Below are 6,777 nucleotides of genomic sequence, written 5' to 3' on the forward strand. Positions count from 1 at the left end.
CACCGCCCCCTTCCTCCCTTCACTACACCAACCTCGCCGCCGGCCCACCCCTGGTCCTCCCGCCACCTGAGCGCGCCACCCACCGCGTCCACAGAGACTGCCTTGAACCTGTGGTGCGCGAGCTGGAGGACGGCGGGGGAGGCTAACAACCTGGCGCCGTGGGCCGCCGTGCCGCAGGACTGCGTGCCGCACGTGCACGCATACCTCACTAGCCCCGCCTACCGCTCCAACCTCGACCTCGTCATGGGGAGGCCTCCGCCTACGCCCGCGCTGCCACCGGCGCCTGGGTCTTCGATGTCGATGAGACGCTGCTCTCCAAGCTCCCCTACTACGCGCAACACGGATACGGGTGGGCGACCCACGCTTGTCACATTCTGAGATCGCGGGCCTGCTATTAACACACACGGTTAATTTGTTGTTCGATTGCAGGCTGGAGCTGTTCGACCACTGGGAGTTCGAACGGTGGGTGGAGACGGGGGAGGCGCCGGTGATCCCCTCTAGCCTCCGCCTCTACAGGGAGGTCCAGGACGTCGGCTTCAAGACCTTCCTTCTCACCGGCCGCAGCGAGGCCCACGAGGGTAGAAAGAGCTGTCGTGGACCTGCTATGTACGTACGCCTCCTCTCCTAATCCCCACACTGCGTTCAGGTTCAGTCAGGAAGTGTGAAGACCATTCAGGTTCTGGTTCAGTTAGGGGCTGTCGGACATTAAATTCTCAACATCTGCATCATGAGTAACACAATAGCGAGACCACTTTGTCAGTTTGGCTGCATCTTGTTAGTCTCAGCAGGTTTCAGTGACATCTAGCCGATTTAATTTCAGGGTTTCTTTTGTACCTCAACTTGGACTATAACATGTTGGTTGCAGTAAGTGTTGCAACTAGTAGATCAGTGTAGGAAGGCTCCACGGGGTAGAAAAAAGCATTGTTGGGAACAATTCTGTTGGTCCAGTGCACTGTGGAATCAATCAATCAATCCGACAACAACTTAGTCTACTTATTCAGCCATAATAGCTCAATCCGTTCCAATTATCGTCGTGCCTTTGTCCACAAATACACATTGTTCTACAATCAATCTCTTTCCAATTTGCAAATAGCATATGTTAACTCCGTCCGATGTATTGCTTTTCAAGTCATTGTGTTGTTCTTTCAGTGGCATTTAGTCTGCTGTTGTATGGTTCAGAAGCTCGGATGGGATTATGCAGACAATCTCTCTCCAGTTACTTTGCACATGTAGTACGGATTAAGTTCAAGAACTTCTTCTGTAGCATCATTGCTTTTCCCCAGCAAGCTCAGTGAAAAGATGCATTGGTTGCTTTTGGTGCACATGGAGGAACATTTTTCTATAAAATAACTATTGTGTAGTGAATTGTACTCCTGGAGTAACATTCTTCTATGAAATAACTATTGTGTAGTGAATTTTGCTGCTGTAGATCAGATGGCATGGAATAGGCATTAGTTTAAAAAGATTTTTGTTTTCTGGCGCCTATGGGTTCTTGGCCTTTGTTTATCTGTTATGTTGTGTGCTGTGCAAATATACATAAACCACACTAACCCACTACTGCTATTTTCAGGTATGCCATCACAAAAGCCTTATGTGTTGCTTTTTTCATGACATTCTTCTCGGTATTTGCCATTGTGCCAGTCGGAGGTGCCGCTGCTACATTTGGCGGAGCTACCACTGCCGCCCCAAAGGGCAACCTTCATCAGACACTACCTCATAACAGTGCCTCAAAGTTCTGTGCCCCATCTCCCCTCTTTCTAATTTACCAAAATAAAAACATTGTAAATACTAGTAGGAAAACATGTTAAATCTTTTGTGTATAGAACTGGAATAACCCTGCAGTTTGGTTCCGTAGAGTGGTAAATTCAAGCTTACGCTTTATGGGTTTGTGTTCCTTTGTTTTATTTTCCTTTTGATCTGTACTGTCAGTTGGCTAGTTCTGCACTTGTCTTCTTTTTTTCAACCTTGTTTCATAATGGTAGAAAAATATGGAACCAGAACTATCGTTAAATTTTGTGGGAAATACTGATCTTGACATTGTGACAATTCATCCTGGCGAGACGTGGGTACTGTTTGAGCATATTTTGTGTAGTGTCCACCTAAGAGCGGTGATTTTGTTGTTACGGTTCAAAATAGTGTTTTTATACTTGATTAGCGCACCTCTACTATTCTGGTTACTTTTGCTTTCTTCTATGTAGTTGTCCAGGGCATGACAGTTTTATGTGTGGCTTGTTATTGTGTTACCAGCCTACTTTCTTGTACTGACTCTACAATCAGTGACACACCTCTTATGATTTTTGTATTACCGATGGCTTAATATTTAAACCGTTTAGCTTGATTTGAAATTGAAATCATAGGGTTTTTTAATCTCATTTTGAATTGTTTGTAGTTGCTCCAAGTCCTTCTCTAGCTGTGTTTATAACTGTCTTTGTTCCTTTTTTTTGATAATAGGACCAGTTTGACACGATTGACTTGTCGGATAACGAGATTGTCAAGCTTGAGAACTTCCCTTTCATGAATCGCCCAGGGAGCCCGCACCTGATTACAACTTACAATGAGAGGGAGCAGGTGACGCCCAGGGAGCTCAGCATCCGAGTCCCGGCCATCCTTCGCAGCAAGGACGAGGAGGGCGTCAAGGGCTACCGCGTCGCCGGAGCCGTCAACAACTACACCTCCCAGCTCCTCACCTAGGGGTCATCATCACAATCGCCATCTTGTAAATCTTCCCGCCAATGTAATGTTCAGTTAGATCATACGAGCTTCAGCACACACTACAAGAAATATGTCAACTTATGACCACCACTATTGGTCACTGAATGGTCACAAATTTCCATTTATGACCTTTTTGTGACCAAAAACATAAGGTCAAAAGCTGGGCGTCGTAAACTGACTATAGCGACCTTTAACAAAAGGTCGTTGATCCTATGACCTTCTGTTTTGGTCGCTAGCTCTCTCCCCAGGCCATGTCGGATCCGACGTGGCAATCTGACGTGGCAAAATTGCGACCAATTGAAAAGGTCGTTGATAAGATTCAGCCCGGTCCAATTCGGTGTCTATATGGGCCGAGCCCAACAATTCAGCCCATTTAATGTTATTTTTCTTTTTAATTCTGGTCAGATACATGGGCCTGGCCCAACAATTCAACATTTTTATTTTCTGGGCCATTACTATTAATTTTCTATTTTCAGCCATATTATTTTTGTGCTGGTCCCACTGGTCAGAGTGGTCCCACTTGTCATGCTGATATCACAATTGCACCCACACGTCAGAAATTTGAAAATTTGTCAAACAATTCTCATAAATATGTCCCCCTGGTCAGGTTTCCATTTCATAGTATTGAAGTTATATACACAATCAATATTTCAAACAGACTAGAGCGAATGAAATTCATCCAAAACAACACTAAATATTACAATACATTATATGCTACTCTGACTAATATTACACTCTGCCTGATATTACAATACATAATATGCTACTCTTGCTGATAGGCTTCACGACTTCGCACTTCATACTTCACCTATGAAAAAAAAAGAAGAATAAGAACCTGTAGGCAGCATCAAACATAGCTTATAAGCAAGAATTGACAATAAGCTCAATTTAACAAAAAGATTTTGATATATTTATACAGTTCACAAGGTCAGCTGACTATTAACGGCTTTCCCATAGATTACAAACAATTATGTGTACAAGGCAATTCAACATTTAAGTTGGAAGGTGTTCATTAGCAAAATAGAAATGGCAATACACAACTAAATTGGCTATTAATACAGCAAGCATGACATGACAACAGCTGCTTGATAGATTTTATTAAACATGTATGAAGCAGCAGCACACATAGACAACAACAATATATATGAAGGATTATAGATTGCATAACTGGTCAACTAATCTTCCATCTATATTTCTATCAGCAGCACACTAGATAGGCCACACATTTATTCCTATAGTACAGTGAGGTAAAAACAGATTATGGTGCCTGCCAAGTGAGGTAAAAACAGATTATCAACAGCACACTAGATAGGCCACACATCTATATTTCTATCAGCAGCACACTAGATAGGCCACACATTTATTACATTGACATGGTGGTGGCTGGCTAGCAATCATGGCTGCTAGCTCATGCTGCCAGTGTGCGTGCACATCTCCCTGCTGGAACCAACCCAACCCAAACAAAGCAACAGTAGCAAACCACACATGTACAAGTAAACTTCAGTACAAAACAGTTTCTCGCCGAAAGGAACTACCAAAGCATTTCCAAGAATTTCGAAGAAACTACCTCAAGTCGATTCAACCAAGGATATTATTTCCCACAAGCAAAAAACTATGGTTCAGCTCCCACATGGGCATGGGGTTTTTTGGGTTTCAAGAAACAAATCACAGAACTGGATGGGCATATGGAAGGTACATTGTGAATCTACAGCGTCAACCTGCTGGAGTTACTTGTCCTCAGTGATGAGCAGCTGCTTCCTCCTTTGGCTTGGTCATCTGGACAGCCAAAAAAAACATGCAACTGTAAGAAGATGGATTGATGGTAAAAAGAGTGAAGAATTGTGATTCAGTGAACAGAAAAGCATATGTACATTATAATACTGCAGACAACAAAATAATAAGCCTAATATGAAGATAAGTGTTTTTCTTATTGATGGCTGTAAGATGGATTAATGGTAAAAAGAGAGAAGAATTGTGATTCAGTAAACAGAAAACAAGACGTTATTATTCAGCAGTGATACTCGATATTTGACAAGTATGGTTTCATGTATACAAGTTAGGCAGAGCAATGTACAAGATAAATCATTTTATATAAAGCGTGTCGAATCAATATCTAAAATGTTATCGAGCAAAGCATAGAAACAGAGTCCCAAAAATCTAATTAGCTGCTGTGGCGACAGCCACGCGGCAAGCCGGCAGCGGCAGGCTGGGGCGAGGGTTGGGGAGGAGGCAAGTGTTCTTAGGTTATTAACAAGGAAACTGGGTGATTAACATCCCAAAAAAGAAAAAAACAACTTAAAATATTGAGTGCGGCAGCAACATCTACTTGTTACTGGAGTCCCATTTCAAGATGGCCAGAGGCCACTTGGCACCATGGAACTTGCACAATTTCCATCATATATATGAATGAGTTAGGAAGTAAAGTAGAGTTGAACTACCCAGCCTCATACATGTATATAAAGTGTGCTGCACTGCTGCTACAGAAAGTTTCATAGGCTTTCAAGTGAAGGGATACACGTTGTTCAACTGCCGTGTTTATTTTTTGTTATTGGGGAAAGCAATAGTTTAATCAGTTCACTTCTCTAATATTATGAACAACCTATCACTCAAATAGTCCTTGAGTGCTAATATAGTATTGTATTGGTAAAAGAAACATGTCACCACGAAGAGCTTTAACAGTTAGCACCATTTTTTATTAGAGAAGTTTAGAGAGAAATTTGAGAAATCTATATTAGAGAAAACTTCAATGCATACAGAAGTTCTCTCAAGTCTCATTGCAAATATCAAGTGCATACAGAAGCTTTGGTTTGAGTGGGAATGGTATGAAAGGGGCATATAAGGACAATATACTCAAGAGTTGCATATCTACATAGAAATGATGCTGATCACATAAGTAAATAACAGTGAATGACAAACGATATGCACTTAAGAAAAGTGAGCAGCAAATTCAAGCAATAAACTAAACTGATATAAGCAATTCTCTGATGCTGTATCGTAATACTTATATGTCACAACTAAGCGCTAATTCTGAGCTATAAAACACCACTAATCAGAACTCCATGTACTAAAAGACTACATGATATGCTTATCTAACACAGCAACAGTAGCAGCACAACACCAATCAAGAAGCTGATTCCACTAACAAGCAGTCTAGCAACACATCCGAGTCGAGTAACAGCGCCAAAGCAGGGGAGGAACGAGGAAGCGGCAGCGCATACCTTCATCTTGGACTTCTTGGCCTGCAGCTTCTTGGCATGCTCCTCCTTGGCCTTCTTCTCCCCTGTAAACACACACACACACACACACGCGCACGATCAATTCAAACCCAAACAAATCAAATCACGCTCTTCATCTGAACCACTACTGATCCATGGAGAAAGAAACCGACATGGAGGGGAGAAAGAGCACGAGCAAGCGGTCGAACACGGTGATCGGGAGCGCCGCGTCCTCGGGCACCTCCTTGGACAGGTACAACGGGTACCTCTTGGCCGCCTCGCTCCCCTCCTTGGGCTGCATCACGCCGTCCTCCTGCGCGCCGGCCTCCTCCACCGCCGCCACCAAGCACCTCCCGATGGACCAGATCCTCCCACTCCTCCTGTCGATCCCGACCCCCTGCCACCGCACGCCACACGCTGGGCTCATCGCCACCGAGATCTTGGTTCGAGGGAGGGGCATGGCAGCGCGGTGGTGGGATGTTGGTTGGAGGTTGGAAGGGGAACTGGTTACCCGGAGCAGGAGGGAGGAGGACGTCGACGGGAGATCGGATCTCTTCTGATGAGGGAGGGGAGGGGAGAGCCGAGGTCGTGTCCGGCGGCGAGGTGAGGGAGATGGGGGAGGTGGGTGGCGGCGATGGGAGGGATCTGGATCTGAGCGTTAGGGTTCGTCACACGGGGAGAGAGAGGAGTGGTGTGCGGTGGGGCTGGAGGTGGAGGTGGAGGCCACGCGGAGGCGGACGGCGGCGGATCTGAGGGAGGGAGAGGGGAGACGGTGGGAGACAGAGGCGAGGCGGAGAGGGAAGGACGGTGGCGGTGGCGATCTAGAAAGGAGGTGGCGGCTGTGATATGG

General features: G+C 44.9%; 1 pseudogene; it reads left to right on the top strand.

The window, feature by feature from the left end:
- Positions 1 to 6,777, top strand: part of LOC119315898 — a 17,424-nt pseudogene that overhangs the window by 5,337 nt on the left and 5,310 nt on the right.

The sequence above is a fragment of the Triticum dicoccoides genome, chromosome 6A (genome assembly GCF_002162155.2).
Source record: "Triticum dicoccoides isolate Atlit2015 ecotype Zavitan chromosome 6A, WEW_v2.0, whole genome shotgun sequence".
NCBI classification, from domain to species: domain Eukaryota; kingdom Viridiplantae; phylum Streptophyta; class Magnoliopsida; order Poales; family Poaceae; genus Triticum; species Triticum dicoccoides.